The following is a 10,160-nucleotide window of genomic DNA, read 5'->3' on the forward strand; positions in this document are numbered from 1 at the left end:
TATGCCTCTATCTTTCCTTTTGAAAAAATTTCTGTGAATATGCTTTTATTATGGGCTAAAATGTTGTGCAATGGTTCATCCACGAGGGATGATGCAACATCCCTATTAATAGCCATTGGATCAAGGGATTTTTATCTCTAATTGTTTAAGACATTCTCTTCTCCCTCTTTCCACCAATGAGCTCTTCTGATTTCTCTTCCCTTGTTTCTCTGGCAAGCAATTTATTGCTGATCTGCCTCCCTACTTTCAGTGATCTCTCTCTTTATTTGACAACTGTACCAGTGGTTTTAGGTAGTTCCTGCTGGTTTTTTCATTGTTTAAGGTTTAAAGTTTAAAGGTTCAGGGTTTAACGGTTTTACGGTTGGAAGTCCAAGATCCATGGTGTTTTACAGCAGTCCCTCTTTACTTCTAAATTCTCTGGCATATCTCCCACATTCTGCAACCACTACGCTGGAAACAAAATGTTTCAGATTTAATTTCACAAAGATCTAATGGCTATTTAAAGAGAAGATGCACCATCCCTGGCAGATGAACTGTCGTATCACTACCAGTCACTTTTGATTAGATGGATATTTCTTAACAAGGGAGCATAAACACGCATTTGATGCATACTTACATTGACACAGTTTTAATGACAGGACTGAAGACATTAGTTATTCAGTTTGATGGCCTCTCAACCTTTTATGATTTCCCCTGCTTGTCTGTCTGATATGTCTCAACACTAACTGAGTTATTGTCAACCCTTTGTGATGAACTAACTAGATCTTTATGGTTATTTCTGAAACTTTGCATGGTACTAACAACATTCTGGGGACCTAGATGTGTGCATTAAAGCTAGTTTGATTGTAAATGATACCTTGACACTGCAAAATGTCCTGTGTATCACTTCGTTGTTGCTCAATTTTCGCTCTATATCTGCCATAACCAGAAGCTTTCACAATAGTTCTGCCTATTATAGTGTATGCTTTCTTTTATGCTACTAATGTCCCGTTTTAGTGTAATCTGTTACTGATACCAATCTCCATATTGTCGCAAGCTCAAAGGATGCCTCACCTTTCTTTTGGCTGTAAATAGGGTTTGATTCTATGGATATTCCTTAACGAGGAAGTGTTGAGGATGGATACTTCAATAGTGCTGTTTTAATGACGGTAGTATTAGTTTTAATGGTCTTTTTGTGTCATTTCTAGGATTTTGCATGGTACTTTTGGGCATGGTTGGATGGTTTAAGCTGATAATAATTGGATTAAATCGTTAATTAATCACTTAAGTGGCTTAATAGACCATGAGTATTCTCAAAAATTTCCATCTTGTATGAACTAATGAGGACATTGGTCACTGGGTTCGAACTAGGGTCTGGTGGCAATGGCCCAAGGCCCAATGAATTGGTTCATTGAGCGTCCAAAAGTGGAAAAAGTAGTTTATTTATTTATTTTTTGGTTCAACAAGAAATGGTTTATGAGTGTGGAAGACAAGATGGATAAGCTAATGGGCTAAGCTTCAAATCTTGACACAGCGGAAACTTCTGATCTCAAAGAAGGTGGACCTTTTAAGCATTAATTTCTTTTATCCACGGTGAAGAATACTTTCTCCAAATAATAAAGCACGGATCTCAAGGGAGTGTGCTTGTACGTGCTCGGATCCTCTGCGGTGAGGTAATGAGCGGCAATGAGCATCCAACACCGGGGCGGGGGGGGGGGTTGGCATGTGGGACCTCTCAGCTGTTGGATGCTCATTGGCATTCAGTGCTCACGGAAGAGGATCCAGGCTTGTGCCTGTACACATCTTGAATCCAACTATTGTAGTGGGTCCCACTCATGTAAAAGTAGGGCTATATCTTGGCCATGTGTGTTATATAATAGAGCTTTATTGGAAAAAAGAACCTTGCCAGTTTGGTGCAGGAAACGCCTAGGTTGGTATGGGTACGAAAAGACCAGGGTGCCCCCATTGTGTACATTGATCATGCTCCTGCATGCCTTCCCATTATTCTGCTGGTCTGGTGTTTCTTATGCCCATTTGTTTATTGAATAAGGTGAAATAAAAATGATCCCTAATCGCGTTCCCCATTGCCCAGACAGAGGGTAGTGGGATGATGTCCCAGTATTGTGTAGCCAAAAAAAGCTACCATTTCTATGCCCATATGCACCTCCATTGGAACTTGAATTTTTTTTTTCTCTGGTTAACGACGGGTATCAAAGGCCCTGACTAGTCCTGTAGGTCCATATTGACCCCACAACTGTATGGACTGGGTCATTCTAGGGTTGAATGAGAACTATTCAACTTTTACCGAAAACAATGAAGAGCACTAAACACCCCCGTGTGAGTAGCCCAAGGTGTGACTAGTGGGAGTTGAACTTAGGACGTCTGCATTGGAACTTGAACCTATGACATCTAAAGTAATGAGTAGTAAACTACAAATCATCAACACAGCTGAAGGCCGGAGGCCTAAATTTTAAGCACGAAACTTTAAAATCATATACAAACTTCAGCCCTCCCAAAGTTCCCTCTTTGGGCGGAGCTTAGGCAAAGAAATCAAAGCCAAAGTTGGACCTAGTTGAGGGCCAGGGCTGAGGTACACCATTATGGATCTGGGCCTTCAAAGATACCGACCTAGCCCAGTGCAGTTGCACCCTCTCTCTCTCTCTCTCTCTCTTACTAATGACGTGACTAATCCCATGGGCCCATATTGACCCTACAACTGCATGGACTGAGTCAAACCGGGGTTGATTGATAACCATTCAACTTTCACTAAAAGCCGTAAAGAACACTAAACACCCCCATGTGAGTGACCCCAAGGAGGTAAGAGGAATCGGACTCAGAACCACATGCTTCCTGAGGTGAAGGTCCCTTGCCAACTCAGCACCCTTATTCTCAATTGTTCTTGTTCTTGAAATAGTTTCAATCCCAATTGGGGAACATGCAAGGATGTCCTATCTCTCTTTCACTTCTCTTTATTGCCATAGAAGGTCTCTACAAAATCCTTTGAAACAAAATTGAGAGGAACTTTATCCAGCATATCCCAAAGTGCAAGGCTTTGAAGACCACTCACCTTTCATTTGTTGATATAATCTAATTATTTTTGTCAAAACGTCTTATACATCAATGACATCCATTTCTGAAGTTCTTTTCTCTCTCTTGTATGTCTGTTCTCTCGCTTAATCCCCAAAAGTTTCTTTATTTTTTGTTGGGGAGGGATTTCTGAGATTTTAAAGACCAATTAAGTGAAATTTTGGGCATCCTGAGGGTCATCTCCCTATCACATATGAGGTTTTTGGTCTTCTGGCTTCAATCTCTTCAAAGATTGAGTCTCTGATGCCCTCTTTCATTTGAAAAGGCCATGACGATGCCATATTCCTGCATCCCATAAGTTAGGCTAAGGTTTGTCTCCCTAAGATGGAGGGAGTTCTTAGTGTCATCAAGTCAAGGAGTCCATTATTATTGGTATTGTCAAGCTTACATGGAACATTGTTACTAGAAAGAAAGAAGAGCATTTGGATGGACTATGTGTATTTCAAATACTTGAAATCTGATTTTATCTAGACTCTCTCCAGATGAATTTATATATTTCTTGGGTTTGTAGGAAAATTCTTAGGTATAGGCATCTTGTGTTTGAGAACATATGGTCTTTTATTGAAAGATGGTTTTGACATATTTTATCTTTTGGCTTGATAATTAGTATCCTAATGGTGTGTTTATTTCTAAATATGGTGACATAATTAGATATGATATTGGTAAAGGTAGGCTTGCAAAGGTTTCTATCATCTTGACGGATGGTATTTGGATTCTTAGCCCTGCAGATGCTCGTTCTCACTGAAATATGGGGAAAGCTTCCTAGTTTTTGTTTGACCTAAAGGAATGGGGATTTGGTTTAGTGGGTTGCAAATTCTTCAAAAAAATTTTCTTCTATACTATCTGGTGAGATCTACAATTCTTATAGTTCCCTGGTATAGGACGATCTAATTTAGTTTTTTTCTATCCTTAAGCATTGCTTTACTGTTTGGAAAGCTACGACCAATTCCCTCCCTACTCAGGAATTTTTCCTTCAAAGAAATCTAATCATTCCTAATTCTTGGCAGTGTTGAACTCTCTTGAAAATGTTGACTGCCTTTTTCTTATGTCATTTCTCTAAGTCAGTATGGGGCGATATTCTAAGAAAAATTTTGGTCTATTTTTATATTTATCATTCCTTTAGATAGAGAATGGTGGTGGATCTTGAAATCTTTTAATAGCAAATCTTCATGTGACACCCTTAGAAAGTTGGCTTTCAGTGCGGGGATTCTTTATATATGGTGGGAGAGAATAAAAAACGATGGACTTCCTCCTCTCTTTCTATTGAGCATATCTCTGATGCCATTACTTTTGAGGTGAGAAATAGAGTCAATAGAGTCATTCAAAAATGTGTTTTGCACTTGACTTTGCTAGAAACATGCATCTAGTTAATGCTTGGGATCTCTCTCTTGTTTCTCCCCCTTAATTTTGGTGTATCATCTTTTCTCTTTATTTCTTCCCTTCCCCATTTTTGTTGTGTCCCCTCTTGGTTTAGTTGTTTTCGTCCTCCCTTTGGGTTTGGTTGTATCCCTATCGATGGTTGTTTTATTTTATTTCATTAGGGTTTTCTCCCTTGGATAGCCCTTGTGGTTTTTGTTTTTGTTTTTCTCTTTCTTTAATAGATTATCCACTCATTAAAAAAAAAAAAAATAATAAATTAAAAAAAAAAAAAAAATGCTAACCCTTAGGAGTTTGCTATATGAAAGTTACGGTAAAAAAAAATCCACCCCTTTATTTTCTTTGGGGAGCTATTGAACTATTGATATATGCAATATCCCTATACATGGTGTCCACATACTAACCATTTATTTCATCATTGAAATGAGATCAAGTCTAATTTGGGCGGGGGTTGGTTGGCCGAAGAGTTTACCTATTTGGAGTTTGTCTTAGTGCTTATTCTATTATTGATAGACAATAATATAAAGGTACTGGTCCTTCTGAGGCTCAGGTACTACCACTGCACTAAAATCAATTGGTGGTAGTGATGGTGTGATATTATTGTCTTAAGCAGGCTGAACGATTGCCCTAGAGTTCCAAGGAGATGTTGCATTTTATGCTTACAATCTCCCCCTCAGTGTTACCAAGTGACTAAAACCTGTGATATGGGCTCTAATACCACTTGTTCTTTTGAGGCTTAGGTGTTACCATTGCACTAAAATCAATTGATGATTGTGAGGTTTTTAGGCAAACTAGGTGGTTAGACCCAAAGTTAAAAGGATACACAAGTAGAGAAAAAAGTGGGCACATGCACGACTGCCTAATACATGATCCCCATAACTTTTCCATACATAAATCAACACCCACCAAATACCTTTTGTCCCACTTTAGGAGTGTGTGATGCCACAATAGGAGGCGCACCTATCTCTTTTCATAGTACATAATGCAAGAAGTACAATGCCAAGTAATATGTAATTATTTTTTCTTGAGAGGAATTTGACTATTGTATATAATCACGCATTTACACCATAGTTAATTGATCTCTAACTGCATATTGGTCGTGGTGATTATAACCCAAGTTGCAAAGATAAAGCTCAAGTATCAATTTGGTTTGATGTAGCCCTTCAAAGGTCAACTGAGTTTTTCGTGAAGAACGAGTCAGATCGGTCATCTCGATAAGTTAGGGCTCTTATTTGGGACATACTCTCAGTTTTGGGGTTTTGGCGGCAAAAACTGCAATACTTCAAAATGTCTATTGATTTCAGTCTCTAATCTTCATAGAACTACTGAAGATGATGGATTGATTGTTCTATGTTCTATTGTATTCTTCTTATTTCTTTCTTTTTTATTTATTTTTTATTTATTTATTTTTATTTTTAATTTTTTTATCTGAAAATATAAATTCATTCAAAAAATGAGAAAGAGAAATCTAATAATATAAGAATATACAGAGATTCAGTTCTAACCTTGTAATCTAACTAATGGGCTAAAGAAGCCCTATTATGACATTGTTTCACCATATTAAAAGATACAAAATCCGGACATAATTATTTTAAATCCATAAAAAAGGATGATAACTCCCATAGACAACTTCCTCGCTCTTGCTAATAAAGGTTGATGATAATTTCACAATCAGTTCAGATTGTGATGTCAGTGATTCCTAATCTCCATGCCCACAAAACTCTTTCAAGAATGCCTCTAACCTCTGGTTCTTGTGTTTTCTACAAAACCAGAATTAAGGAAGTCACAAATCATGGAACCATGAAGAAAAACATCTTTTTTATTTTTTATTTATGAGAATACAAAAAAGAATTTATTGAAATATAAAATCATGAACATTTATATCCATTAGGATAGAAGTACTAGTCCAAATAGCCTTCGAAGCAACTATGTGAGCTACAAAACTTAGCAGAGGGTCTTTATAAATTACATTTAAGAAATTTACATCCATCACTGCTCGCCTTTGCCTCAAATACATCATCCTCCCTGTAGTTTCATATTTTACATTTAAACCTAAAAAACTAACACCGTGACACCGGTGTTAGTTTTGAAATGAAAAAAAAACCTAACTGCCCTTCCTACCTATCATACCCTTTAGCACATTTCAACCTAAGCAAAATCCCCAAATCCTACCGCCAATTGAACCGTTACCTTCTCCATCCAAGGAGAGGAGCTCTAGTTTCTGGCCAAGTGAAGAATACCATTCGGTGAAAGTTTCCCTAGTTTCCCTCACAGTGAGGTTGTAATGCCTTGGTAAATCTAAGAAACATTTTAGATAAATCTCTGCCAAACCCGAAGAAAGCTTTTTTTTTTTTTTTTTTCAGGGGGTGGGGGGTTGGGGTGGGAGAGGAAAAAAATTGAAATCATTAACAAGTAAAATGCAGAAAATTTTAACACGCAGAGATGTAACGAAATGAAGGAAACAAGGGAAGAAAAGCAAAATAGGATAAAAATAAAATTGTTAAGGGTGAAAGAGGGGGGCGGGGTGGGGGGAGAGCTTCCCCATGGAAGAAAGAAGGATAGGCGGTATTGCAGGAAAAATGAGGAGGAATGTGGAGAAAAGACGTAGAAAAGAAGAGAGAAGCTCTAGGGTGTGTTAGTATTATTATAAGTCTTACCTGAAGAAGGGAATGTGATCAAATCATTAAAGGACAAGTAGAGAAAACCGAAGTCGAGCTTTAGGCTTGCAACTTCCAAGGAGGAAGAGGAGCAGGAGTTGTGCTCAGGTATGGATCCACTTGGTTTGAATTTCTGTTTGGCACTGGGCCCACCGGAAATAGAGAGAGATTGGTGGTGGACGGCAGAGGAGGAGGAGGAGGACAGGAGTAGAGGGATGAGAAGGTGGAATCCGGTGGCAAGATTACATAGAAAGGCGGATCAGATCGCCAGCCATAGACAACCTTTCGTCGTCGGAACAACCTTTCACCTAGATTGGTTGAAGAAACCAAGTCCAAGTTGAAGAAACTAAGAAGGGTATTGTGGGGATTAAGGAAAATTTGGCTCAAGTTTACGGGTAACATCTCAAACCAGTGTCGGTGTTAGTTTTTTGAGTTAAAATGTAAAAAAAAAAAAAGAAACTACAGGAGATGGTGTAATTGAGGCGAGGGCGAGGGGTGGTGAATGTTACTTTCCCTTACATTTATCTCTTGAATAAAAAAGGAGATGGATAATAAGATTTAGAAAAGATCCCAAGGCCAATCAACCATCATTCCCAACAATCCACCTCAAAATCTCAGCATTATCCACACAAATACTCACTCTCTAGAAGCCTTTTAGTGAATCAGAGAAACAAGACCCAGCCCAGCCAACAAGATCAGTGGAATTAACAATGTACTCTTCACATATGATAATTAGATGAACCACATCAGGTAAGGCATGATTATCTAAGAGCGACATATCAACAAGTTACTTGGGGACTCATGAGGGAAACCCCGAAGATCCAAATCAGCAATCCATTTATTAATAAAACTAAGATTTAGGGTTTTTTACAATTTGAAATAGTTATCCTAGGGTTTGGTAACCTCTGTTTTTTCTTGCGACAACAATTCAGGGGACGAAAGATGGCAGCATTCACAGTCGAGGAAGCGAGGAAGAAGATGGAGTAGAGATAATAGAGATGATGAATCGAAGAGTGAAGCTATACCAAATGATTCAGGCGCGAACACGATTTCTCTGTTGAGAACGCGAAGGAGAGGAAGCCTACTTGAGCGCAAGGTGCAGCTAGGCGAGCTTTCTTCCAAATGTATGTTGTTTAAGAGAAATGGGGATTATGATGAAGAAAAGAAAAAGAAGGAAAAAAATATATGTATATTGCTAGAAGGGTAAACTGACATTTTTACAGACTAGTTTAACACCGTCAGTCACTTAAAGGAACGATTAATAGAATCTTCAAACTAGATGGGACGGGATTGATATTTATGAAAGTGCGTGGGGGAACTTGATATTAAGCCATAGTTCAGGGGAGGGGAATGCAATTTCCTCTCTCTCTCTCTCTCTCTTTTTATATATCATACTATTATATAAAAGTATGTACTCATGTTTCATCGCTAATCTTTTCTTTGACTTTTTTACCCCTCTTACTTATTTAAATACATCATCTTTTTCATTATCTTTTTAGTCAATTCTTTTTATTTTTTCGATATTGTTGGTACCCTTTATATATATTTTTAATATTTATATATTTTTTAAATTTTAGTTTCTTTATTCCTATCACATCCCTTTCCTTATCTCTCCCTCCTTTTTTCCCACTTTCCTTTTCTTCCTCCCCTCTCACACGTTCTCTTAAGTTGGTCTCTTTTTTTTCTTAAAATCTATATCTTTTTTAAGAGAAAAGAAAAAAATCTATATTTTGAAGAGTTTTCATAATACAAAAAAAAAATCTTTCTAAAATTTCTCCCTCCCCTCTCTCACGTTCCTCTCTTTTAATCCATATCTTTCTAAAATATATATATATATATATATTAATCCATATCTTTGTAAAAAAAAAATTATATATTGCTATATTTTTTGGTAGCCTTTGTTAATTTTTTTTTTTATAATTAAATATTTTCTAAAAAAATAAATTTCTTTATTAGTCTCAAACTCTCCCACCCCTTTTACGAAAAATTAACTTCTCTCTCTCCCACTTTCCCACTTTCCCACTTTCCTTTTGAAACTCTTTTCCTTCTACCAAAAAATATTTATTTTCCACATTTGTCACTCACGTTCCTCTCTCTCTCTCTCTCTCTCTCTCTCTCATCTTTTATTATATTCTTTCTTTATTAATTTACTTCTCTCTTCACTATCTTGCTATATTTTATCTCTTTCTATTTTTACTAAACAAAATCTATATATTTCTATATTCTCTCCTCTCAATTGCTTTTCTAATTTCGTTTAACTTCTTTATCAATAAAAAATATTTAAAAAAAAAATAGTTTCCTTATAATCTCCAACTCTCATACGGTTAAACCCCCTTTCTACCAAAAGAATTCTCACGATTCTCTCTCTCTTCTTTTGAAATTCTTTTCCTTCTAGCCAAAAAAAAAAAAATTTTCATGTTTTGTCTCTCACGTTCCTCTCTTTCTCTCCTTGGCTCTTGCAGGAAGGGGCTGACATTAGTTGAGAAGAAAACAAAGCATGAGACGCTGAAGGATCCTTACTTCTGAAGTTGGTTCCGGGAATGATGTACTTAGATTCATTCTTCAGTAATTTCTTTTGTTTCTCTAGGTTATTGTTTGAATTTGATTTCTGTCAATGCTTTTTTTCAAATATATATATATATATATATATATATTTTTTTTTAATTCATAGTTCTTTTGTTCTTGGACTTCTTTTCATTCCTATAGTTTTAATTTTCATAGTTTACCTATATATGTAGAATAAAAATTTTAAAAAGTATTGGAATTGTTGCAGGTCTTTATCACTGATTGAGAGTCCGAGGAGTCGATGGTTTCAATTACAATAGAGCTTTGTCTTTTCGTCTTATGCAATGTAAGTGATATCATGTGGTTTATCAAAGTGTTTCCAAGGATTTACTCTTCTTTGAATATCTAAATTAGAAATAGGTAAAAAGTATGAATTATTTCTTTCAAATCCCTTTGTCATTGTTGCGGATAAATAGAGATTTTTCTAATTCCCCTTCTCTCTCTCACAGTTCTCTTCTCAATTCACTTCACTCACCCACTCCCTCGACTTGTCTC

This window comes from Macadamia integrifolia, unplaced genomic scaffold (assembly GCF_013358625.1).
Source record: "Macadamia integrifolia cultivar HAES 741 unplaced genomic scaffold, SCU_Mint_v3 scaffold1877, whole genome shotgun sequence".
Lineage (NCBI taxonomy): Eukaryota > Viridiplantae > Streptophyta > Magnoliopsida > Proteales > Proteaceae > Macadamia > Macadamia integrifolia.